General features: G+C 39.6%; 1 pseudogene; it reads left to right on the top strand.

The window, feature by feature from the left end:
* Positions 1-7397: 7397 nt before the first annotated feature.
* Positions 7398-11136, top strand: part of LOC137632237 (mucin-21-like) — a 200600-nt pseudogene continuing 196861 nt past the window's right edge.

Raw genomic sequence — 11136 nt, 5'->3', positions numbered from 1 at the left:
TTCAGAGTTTTACGCTAAGGAAGGCGTCAAAGGAGTCTCTGTTTTCTTAGATGGTCAACAGGTTTCACCAGCCTGGAATTTATATGTGGTTTTAAAACTCCTCATGAGTGACAGATTCGAGCCTTTACACTCGGCTTCTTTTAAAGATCTGACTTTAAAGACTCTGTTCTTAGTAAGTCTAGCAACAGCTAAGAGAGTCAGTGAAGTTCACACTTTTAGCAAGAACATTGGCTTCAGAAACGGGAAAGCCATATGCTCCTTGTGACTTGAATTTCTGGCCAAAAACAAACGTCCTTCTCACCCTTGGTCTAAATCTTTCGAGATTGCTAATCTCTCTGATATGGTGGGTGAAGAGTTGGAGAAAGTTCTGTGTCCTGTTAGAGCACTGAAGTTCTATTTGGACAGAACTAAAGATTTAAGAAGCAATTCAGAGGCTCTTTGGTGTGCAGTCAGGAAGCCTGCGTTTCCTATGCCTAAAAACGCCCTTTCATTTTTTATAAGTCTCTTAATTAGAGAGGCTCACACACACTGTGGTGAGGCAGACCATAGGCTGCTAAAAGTAAAGGCTCATGAAGTTAGAGCTGTGGCAACTTCTGTAGCTTTTAAACAATATCGTTCTCTGCAAAGCATCATGGATACAGCCTTTTGGAGGAGTAAAATCTGTGTATTCACCTCGCATTACTTGAAACGTGTCCAGACTCTTTACGAGGTCTGCTACACTTTGGGACCATTTGTAGCAGCGAATGCAGTAGTAGGTGAAGGATCTACCACTACGTTCCCCTAATCCCTAGTACCCTTTTTCTTCTCTTGGAACTTGTATATATTTTTATGGTTGTATGTGGAGATTGGTCGACAGTCTTCCGCAATCTTTGATTTAGTCAGGTGGTCATTTAGTTCCTTGAGAGTGCCCGGAACAAGTGTATCAGTTGAGGTCCTGTCAACATAGAGGTTATTACCCGTTTGACAGCTTTTAGAGATCTTCAGGCCCCTGGGTGGACTGCTGGATCTCAATAGGATAGCAGACATGATGAGGCAGAGAATCATTGAAGTCAGCTTCCTTAACTGGGGACAAACCCTTGTGCTCGTTTTAATTAACTCTTAAAGTAATATTCCAACAATGTTGCTGTCTCTGACCCTCTACCAAGGGTGTCAATCAGCCATTGTTATATAACCAGCGGGTAAGTTTAATGTTTGAAAATTATATTTTCATAATTAAATAAATTTTTGAACATACTTACCCTCTGGTTATATAACTTAAAATCCCAACCTCCTCCCCTCTAGAGACCTATGGGCATGGAAAATCTGGTGAGGGATGGAATGGTTCAGCCTATCCCCCGAAGAGGAAAAGAGGAGTTAGGACGTAGCTGTCTCATAAGTCTTCGAGGCAGGCACTCTCTCTCTCAGACTTTTCTCCCTCACCTTGGGACGGAGATTTCCCGCCCTCAGGAGAGTCACGGGAGGTGAGACGTTCCCCAATCACATTGAGGGAAACCCCAACTCGCATGGTAAAGTCTTCTTGGATAAGGGTGGAGAAGAGCCTGCCTCCTTCGTTGTTGGAGTCCTACATCCCTCCCGGGAGGGAGTCAAAGAACTCCAAGACAATACCAGGAGTCCACTAGCACCAAAATCTACAGGCTCAGACATTCTTTCGTTACGGGAATGAACCTGTTTGAGCCTAAGGACGTGAAACAGGCGGCTGAGAGGTGTAGGAAGTCACCAAGAGTCCCTCCTACATAGGGCTTTGACATTCAAGCCCTATAAACCTCCAGCACCTCAGCAGCCACGTCCCACCAAAACAACGGCAGCTAAGACAGTGGGGTCTAAGCCCTTTCTGGTCAAGGACAAGAAAGGCAATAAGTCCCCCAAGGGAGGGAAGAATCCTAGAGGGAGCAGCCGAAGCCGCAAATGCTAGGATGGGCAGTTCTCCTGCATGCCGCCAGCGGGGGGGATGCCTACAAGGTTGCGCAGACAGGTTGCAACAACTCAGGGCCGATTCCTGGACGATTTCCGTAATCAGTCAGGGATATCGCGTCCCGTTTACAACATCTCTACCTCCCCTGAGGACGAATCCGGTGTCATTTAGCCCCCTTGCCATGGGATCAGCAAGGAGGCGAGCTCTGTGGGCAGAGGTCCAGATTAAAGCAAACTCCGGTCAACATGGAGACCGCAGACACAGTCAGTCTTGCAGTAAAACCGCAAGACTTCGTGTGTATACTGGATCTGAAGGACGCATACTTCCAGATCCCAGTCCATCCGTCTTCAAGGAAGTACTTAGGATTCAGCCTAGACAACAAGGAGTACCAGTTCAAGGTGCTGTGTTTTGTTCTCTCCACAGCACCACAGGGTTTCACCAGTGTTTTCACCATAATATCATCGTGGGCACTCAGGATCGGCATCCATCTCCTCCATTATCTGGATGACTGCCTGATCCTAGCAGACTCGGAGTCATTCCTCTTTGACACCGAGACAAACTTCTAGGACTTTGCCAGGATCTAAGGATCATGGTAAGTCTCGAGAATTCCTCTCTGCTTCCCAAGCAAAGACTGGTTCACCTAGGCATGATTATAGACACCAATCTCCACAAAGCCTTTCCATCAGATGACAGGATAGCAAGGCTGAGAAGAGTCGCAAGCCCTCTCCTCAGACGAGACGAGCTTCCAACCCAATCGTGGTTACGTCTCCTCGGTCACCTTTTCACCCTTAGCTCATCTAGTTCTCAACGGTCGCCTCAAGATGAGGTCTCTCCAGTGGCGGCCCAAGTTCTGGTGGAATCAAGGCTACGATTCCCCGGACATCATGATCACTTTGGATCCTGCGGAACGGATGAACCGCCAGTGGTGGGTGACAGACGAGAACCTACGAAGACGAGTGAATTTTCTCGTCCTTCCCCCGGATTGAATGCGGTTTTCGGACACCTCAAAGGAAGAGGGGGGGGGGGCGCACGTTCTGTACCACAGGACCTCAGACCTGTGGTCAGAATCGGGAAAGTGCTCCCATATAAATCTGCTAGAGATGGAGGCCATCTTCCTGGCCCTTCAACAGTTCCAACAATACCTGGCGGATCACTCTGTGGTGTGATGAGCAACAACACCACAATAATGGCTTACATCAACAAGCAAGGAGGTACCTTTTCAAAGCAGCTATCCCATCTCTCAGTAGAGATACTGAGATAGACCGAAGTCCACTTGATTCCACTATCGGCTCGCTTCATTCCAGACAAGGGGAATGTGCTCACCTACAGTCTGAGCAGAGCGTCTCAGATAATGAGTACCGAGTGGTCCTTGGATCATCCAGTAGCCAACAAAGTCCTGACTTTGTGGGGTTCCCCGACTGTGGATCTGTTCACTACAGCGCTGAACTTCAAGCTCCCGCTGTATTGCCCCCCAGTCCCGGATCCCAAGGCACTCTGGCAAGATGCTTTCCAACAATGGTGGGACAGCTCCGACGTGTACGTTTTTTCCCCCCGTTCTGTCTGATGAGGAGGGTGCTCAACAAGACCAGAATATCGGTCAATCTCTCGATGACCCTTTATAGCTACGCTATGGTATCATGCGGAATGGTTTCCGGACCTTCTGCAACTCATAACGGAACTTCCGGGTGAACTCCCTCTGCGACACAAGCTACTCAAACAACCACATGCCAACATCTTTCACAAAGCCATAGCTTCGCTTCGACTTCACACCTGGAGACTATCCAGCATCTCCTCACTGAGAGAGGATTGTCGCAATAAGTTGCGAACGGGATGTCTGGACACCTGCGTAGGTCATCCGCAGGGGTCTACCAGGCAAAGTGGAGAGTTTTCTGTGGTTGGTGTCATGGAAGGGGTATCTCTCCACTCGATGCCACTATTCCAGCAATAGCGGAGTTCTTCGTATATTTGCAGGAAGAATGCGCCTTTCAGTCTCGGCAATGAAAGGCTATCACTCAGCCTTAAGTCTAGCCTTCAGGCTCAAAGGAGTGGACATTTCTTCCTCGCTGGAACTTTCCCTACTCATACGAAGATATGAACTTGCCTGCCCTCAGTCGGAAGTGAGACCTCCTCCATGGAACGTTGTTCGAGTTCTCAGGCCTCTTAAGAGACCTCCTTACGAACCATTACGGCAGGTTTCAGATCGCCACCTAACTTGGAAGGCGGGGTTCCTACTAGCTTTGGCCTCGGCCAAACGAGTCAGTGAACTTCATGGTCCCTCGTATAACATCGCCCATGAAAGGGAATGGGGGGGAGGTAACGTTCAGATTCGTCTCCGAGTTTGTGGCCAAGACACAGAATCCGGGAGTGCCGGAACATCGATTCGACTCTTTCCGGATTTCAAGTCTTCGTTCTGTAACAGATGACCCAGACCATCCCCTCCTGTGTCCAGTAAGGAGTCTGAGGTTATGTCTCAAAAGAATGGCTACAGTTCGTCCCCAAGTGCTAGCTTTGTTTGTGAGCACTGGGTGTACGAAGAGGAGGGTCACCAAGAATACCATCTCGGCATGGATTCGTAGGGTGATCCATCTGTCCCTGAATCCTGATCCTCCTCCGTCATGTCGCCTTAAAGCGCATGATGTCAGGGGCGTAGGTTCTACAAGTGGGAATGTGAAAGCGTCAGACTACCTTCACAACCCACTACCTGCAAGACGTGACACACAGGAGGCTCGATACGTTCTCTATCGGCCCTGTAATGGCTGCACAACAGCTGGTTTAAAACCTCAGGCTCTTTAATGGCCAAGTAGCAGAGGGTTGAGGGCATTGTTATCCAGTCTTAGTCTGCATGAATGAAAAGGTTTGTCTGGCCCTTATTCTTTTCTTCATCCTCCTCTCTCTTGGAGAAAGCAGCATCCTGGGTTCTCTGCACAGCTGACCTCGAACCACTGCAGGTAAACCATGTTTCCTTGTGCTCCTAGTATTAAGTTAATACTGTCACGTCCCCATACCCTGACGAGGTGGTATTGGGAGAGTCTTAGCCTTGAGTTCCATCTAAAGAACTCCAGGTCAACTTCCTAGGACGAGTCACACTGCATACCTTCACACACAGCTTATGTAGGCCGCAGCACTTGCACAGCAAGATGCTAGCGAGGTGCAGGGACTCCTTATTACTGAGTATTGACACACTCAAATATTGAGTCCCCGGGCAAAAGCCAAAGCCAGTAATGGCCGGGACTTACCACCCTTCATAAGGGGTGAGTCACCCATATTAAATGGCATGGTTTGTATTTCAGTTACGGAACAAATGACAAATTCGTAGGTAATTTGTATTTTTCCTAACTATACAAACCTTAGCCATTTAATCAAACCTGCCCGCCAGCCCTGTCCCCCGGGAAAAGTCCTACCTCTAAGCAAAGTGAGCTAAATCACAGGTGTGTGTGAGGGGGCCGGGTAACAAGCTACCTCTCCCTACCCCCCCCCCCCACTAACTAGCGGGGTGGGGCAGTAAACCCTCGTTAAAAATCTAATGTCTTGTCATTTCAGCTATGCCGAAAGTAATTACTCATATTAGATAGCTAAGGTTTGTATAGTTAGGAAAAATTAAAATTATCTACGAATTTGTCATATTTATTTATTTTCAATATTTATATATATTTTTTTTTACATTTTTCTTTTTGAATTTTAATTTTCATCACTTTCACTTCAATTCAATCTTAGTTTTCTTTGCTTCACTTTGATCCCCTTCGATGGTTTGACTGCTTTAATGGCTTCCTTATGCTTGATGATTGTCGAGATCATAGACATATTTCGGCCATATTGTTTAGCCAGATCACTCACACGCATACCCTGCTCATGTTTTTCTATAATTTCTTGCTTCATTTCTAATGAAAGCATTGCTTTCTTCCTTTTTTCACCACTACTAATACCTGTACCAAAACTAAGCTTGTTAGGACCCATGATTATACGTAAAATAAAAAATGAAACTTGAGAAAAGGAAGGTAATAAGCACTGTTAATAACAGACAGAACAGAGGACAATCACACGATGCGCACGAGGACAAATATCTGACCGACTCGATGCTCGATGGCGTCCCTCCGACGTACTGTCGTCTATCGGCGTAAACAAGATCTACTCTGATATTGGAGCATGATTTCGGGTGTTGAGACGAAAATTTGATAGAATTTTACTTCGCATGTTGGAACAATCGTATGTAAAGGCAATCGTATGTAGAGGTTCCACTGTATATATATATATATATATATGTATGTATGTATGTATGTATATATATATATATATATGTATGTATGTATGTATGTATGTATATATATATATATATATATGTATGTATATATATATATATATGTATGTATATATATATATATATATGTATGTATATATATATATATATATGTATGTATATATATATATATATATGTATGTATATATATATATATATATGTATGTATGTATGTATGTATGTATGTATGTATGTATGTATGTATGTATGTATGTATGTATATATATATATATATATATGTATGTATGTATGTATGTATGTATGTATGTATGTATATATATATATATATATATACATACATACATACATACATACATATATATATATATATATATATATTGGTGATTAGGTGACAATCCCAAGAATGAATGCTTTCCCCCTCGTTAGTAATGAGGAGATTGCGATCAATATACTGTATGTAGTTAGACTTCCTACATTCTCCTATTGGTGGTAATATTGGATGTAATTAAATGTCTTTTGTGTGTGTGTGGCGTAGACTCAAGTTGACGGTTTTATGAGTCATTTAAGGTTTGCCAAGGATTTCAATTTTTTTTTTCATGTTTTTATTCATTACTACAAGAGCTATGATAATAATGATAATAATAATAATATTAATAATAATAATTATTATTATTATTATTACTATTATTATTATTATTATTGTTAATCAATCAATCAATCCATCCACGCATAATTCATAGTTTTATAATAATATGCTATAAATATTATAGTAACCATTATATATATAAGCGTTGAAACCATTTGGCTGGAGGGGGAGGGAGTGGTATTATTTCAGGTTTGTTAGAATAACAGGGAGTTGCAGTCACGGCAACCAGCAATAGCGTTTTGTCACCCTTGTCAACGACGTACCAACAGTAGATAATAATTTAACATTATTTAATTTCTCTCAGAGGGTTTATGTTTCGATTGTCAAGATATTTTAACTGATTGAAAGCAATTATTAATGATTATCCCGCCTCATTGTTTGAATGGAACGTTGCTTATTGTATTTTGACGTGTGTTTGTAACTCGGCTCCTGTTGGCAATTCTGGAGCAGTCTCCAGGCATTGAATCTACAACACTTTGACCAGAACCCAGAAGGCACATTTACAATCGGCGAGGTCGAACGAGCCTGTGTTTGGGCGCCTAAACAGCTTGCACCCATGACTGGCCTTAGTCTAGAAATCTTTTAATTTTTTAATCTAAATTAGTGATTTTTTTAAATAAAGTTCTTGGTCTCGATCAGAAATAAGGAATTTAGAAACGGCATTATGGCTTCTATACACCGAAAGGTGTTGTTTGTCACCGGCCTTTGCCTTCTGCTAGCTGTTGGTGAGTAGTTTTATCTTATGTTTTTGTTTAGTCTTTTGAAACTATTATTTTGTTTTTATTTTTCCTTTGTCCACAAATTCTTCAAAAATTGCATCAAGTATGCCACTTTAGGGAATGAAATTTTGGCGGTTTTTTAGTTTTTGAAAGTGAAATCGACTATAGTATCTATTTAAATGTTAATTCGTATTAACAAATGTTGAATCACAATAGATAATGAACAGTAAACTTCCGTGAATAAGGTAATAATAACAAAAATACACACCGAGTTCTGCTCTGATATTTTACATTTAGGGTATTAGATTTTATGTTAATGAATTTCGGATATTGTATATGTATTTTTATGTCAGGATGCCTGAAAACTTTAAATCAATCAATCAATCAATATGTATTTTTATTCATAATCTTTTTGCGGATTCATAGAGATTCTATTCTACTTCATAGTTGTCGAGCCAGAAGTAATTTTAAAATTGACTTTACTGGGCTGTAGGTTTTGACACCATGACACAAGTATGTATATATAAGATATATGATATATATATATATATATATGTATGTATATATATATGTATATATATACATATATATATATATATATATATGTATGTATGTATATATATATGTATATATATACATATATATATATATATATATGTATGTATATATATATGTATATATATACATATATATATATATATATAATGTATATATAGATATAAATATATATATATATATATATATATATTTATATATATATAAATATATATATATATATTATATATATATATATATCTACAAATATATATATATATATATATTTATATATATATATAAATATATATATATATATATATATAATGTATATATATATATGTATGTATATATATATAATATATATATATATATATATATATGTATATTTATATATGTATGTGTATGTATGTATGTGAGAGAGGAATTAATGAGCTGAGATATTATTATTATTATTATTATTATTATTATTATTATTATTATTACTTGCTAAACTACAACTCTAGTTGGAAAAGCAGGATGCTATAAGGCCAGGGGCTCCAATAGATAAAATAGCCCAGCGAGGAAAGAAAAAAAGGAAATTAAATGTTTTAATTAGAGTAACAACATTAAAATAAACATCTATAAAAATACACAATCTTCAACAAAACAAGAGGAAAACAAATAAGATAACAGTGTGTGCTCGAGTGTACCCTAAGCAAGAGAACTCTAACCCAAGGCAATGGAAGACCATGGTACAGAGGTTATGGCACTACCCAAGACTAGAGAACAATGGTTTGATTTTGGAGTGTCCTTCTCCTAGAAGAGCTGCTTGCCATAGCTAAAGAGTCTCTTCTACCCTTACCCAGAGGAAAGTGGCCACAGAATAATTACAGTGCAGTAGCTCCTTGAGTGAAGAAGAATTGTTTGTGTTATCAGGTGTATGAGGACAGAGGAGAATATGTAAAGAATAGACCAGACTATTCACTGTGTGTGTAGGCAAAGGGAAAATGAACCGTAACCAGAGAGAAGGATCCAATGTAGTACTGTCTTGCCAGTCAAAAGACCCCAAACTCTCTAGCGGTAGTATCTCAACGGGTGGCTACGGAAATTAAAAAGATAAGAAAAAAAAATTGGGCGGAAAGATGGAGCTGTATTTGGAAGTGCTTTGGTCATGTTCAAAGATAGTTAAAAATCTGTTAATGAGCAGCCTGATATCCAATGTCCTGGAAATGAGAAGAGAGGAATGGCTTTTAAGCGTTGGGTAAATAACACGAAAAGCATATTAGAAAGGAAGACCTGAATATCTGGGAAGTATGGGTGTGTGCGAGATATGGCGATCTACTCGGTTCTTGTTGGGGTATTAGACGGACTGCTCATGAGCTTTTGTCTTTAAAATTCCTATGGATGTATATGTGACTTATGTTATCATTTCCCGGTAGCCACCCATTATGAGGGGGAATGGGTCTCTCTCTCTCTCTCTCTCTCTCTCTCTCTCTCTCTCTCAAGTGTATATTTCCATACCTCCTACCATTATATACAGGCTACTCATTTTGAATAAGTAAATATTTTCCTAAAATAGAAAATGTGAGGTTGTGTCTGCAAAATACCCATATTTTAAGGGAACTAAAGAGACAAAGACAAGTTATTTTGGTCACTTTAATTTGAAAGTCCTTAAAATTCAGGCAAGAATTCAGTTCTTTAGTATGTTTTTAATACTGATAAAGCTGAGAAAACTTTATGTGTAGATATAACAGCGCTACAGTAATACAAACCTCTATATTTCTTATCAGAATTTCTGTTTTTTCCAATTTGATTGTCCCTTTATTTGAGCAAGGCAGTTTTTTTTTTTTTTTTTTTTTTTTTTTTTTTAATCGGTCAACTGTCAGTTAATTGTGTCGATTTTTTTATGAATACAATGGACCCCCAATTCGAAGAATATGGAATATTTTCTCAGACAATTTGAAGACTTCGCATTTTTTTGGTGTTTGAAATATGGAGTATTTTATACATAGACCTTGATTTTATAGGTCCGGAAATACGCGCTAATCCTGAAATGTATTTTCTCATTCATAATTATTTTATATCTTGGTAAATTCCTATGAATTATAGCAGAAATCATTGCCTACTAAATAACAGAAGGAAGAACGAAGCGGCAAAGGCTGGGCAGAAGTATATTATGTAGTTAATAGTTTGATTCTACACTCGAAAGTTATCCCGCTCGATCAGAATTTCCACGTTTGAGCTGTGCTCTTGTTTTTAGAAGAGCAGCTCGCCTGAGCAAATTGCTTTTAGGGATTCAAATTGGTTGGGGGTTAATTTTGGCTTTATGAGTCTTTTGGCCTTAAGTAAGATTCAGTACTCCCTGAAACTTGTCATAGCTTTCTTTATTAATTTAAGTGCTCCATTCATAAGTATTCCTGAGCGGCATGTTGAAATGGGTATGAGGATGATCTAAGAAAACTTTGTTAATGAATTTTACAGTTTTGCTATGTGAAAGTCCCAAAATACTGTATATGTTACAATTAGTATGTGTATAATAGGTGTGTATGTATGTATACAGACAATAGATGTAAGTATGTTTACGCTTTATATAAATGCATACAAGTACGTAAATTTTTATTATTATTATTATTATTATTATTATTATTATTACCACCTCCGCCAACGAAGTTGGAAGGGTGTTATGTTTTCACCCTTATGTGTGTTGGTGAACATCTTCCTTGCCACAATTTTGCATAATATGCAAAAAGCTGGAAATAATTAAAGTTTGGAAGGTCAAAGGTCAAGTTCACGGTCAAGCAAAATGTGTGATTCATGTAATCAGCCATAAGCTTGGACATCGTTGTCACAGAGACTTCAAAATTGGTTTATATTTGAGGGTATGAAATCCACGCCAATAAATACTTAACGTTAAAAGACAATGTCTGGTCCAAGGTGAAGGTCAAATTCCGGCCATCAACCATACGGCCTCAATTTTACTCGTAAAGTAATGAAACTCGCAGGGATTTTAAGCTTGTGTAAAGAGCTGGAAAGGATTACTTGATACTGGGAAAAGCACGCTGGTTTCTAGAAATGAGATGCCGTGGCG

The sequence above is a fragment of the Palaemon carinicauda genome, chromosome 41 (assembly GCF_036898095.1).
Source record: "Palaemon carinicauda isolate YSFRI2023 chromosome 41, ASM3689809v2, whole genome shotgun sequence".
Taxonomy (NCBI): domain Eukaryota; kingdom Metazoa; phylum Arthropoda; class Malacostraca; order Decapoda; family Palaemonidae; genus Palaemon; species Palaemon carinicauda.
The sequence above is the reverse complement of the archived record's forward strand: the minus strand, read 5'-3'. Positions and strand labels throughout refer to the sequence as shown.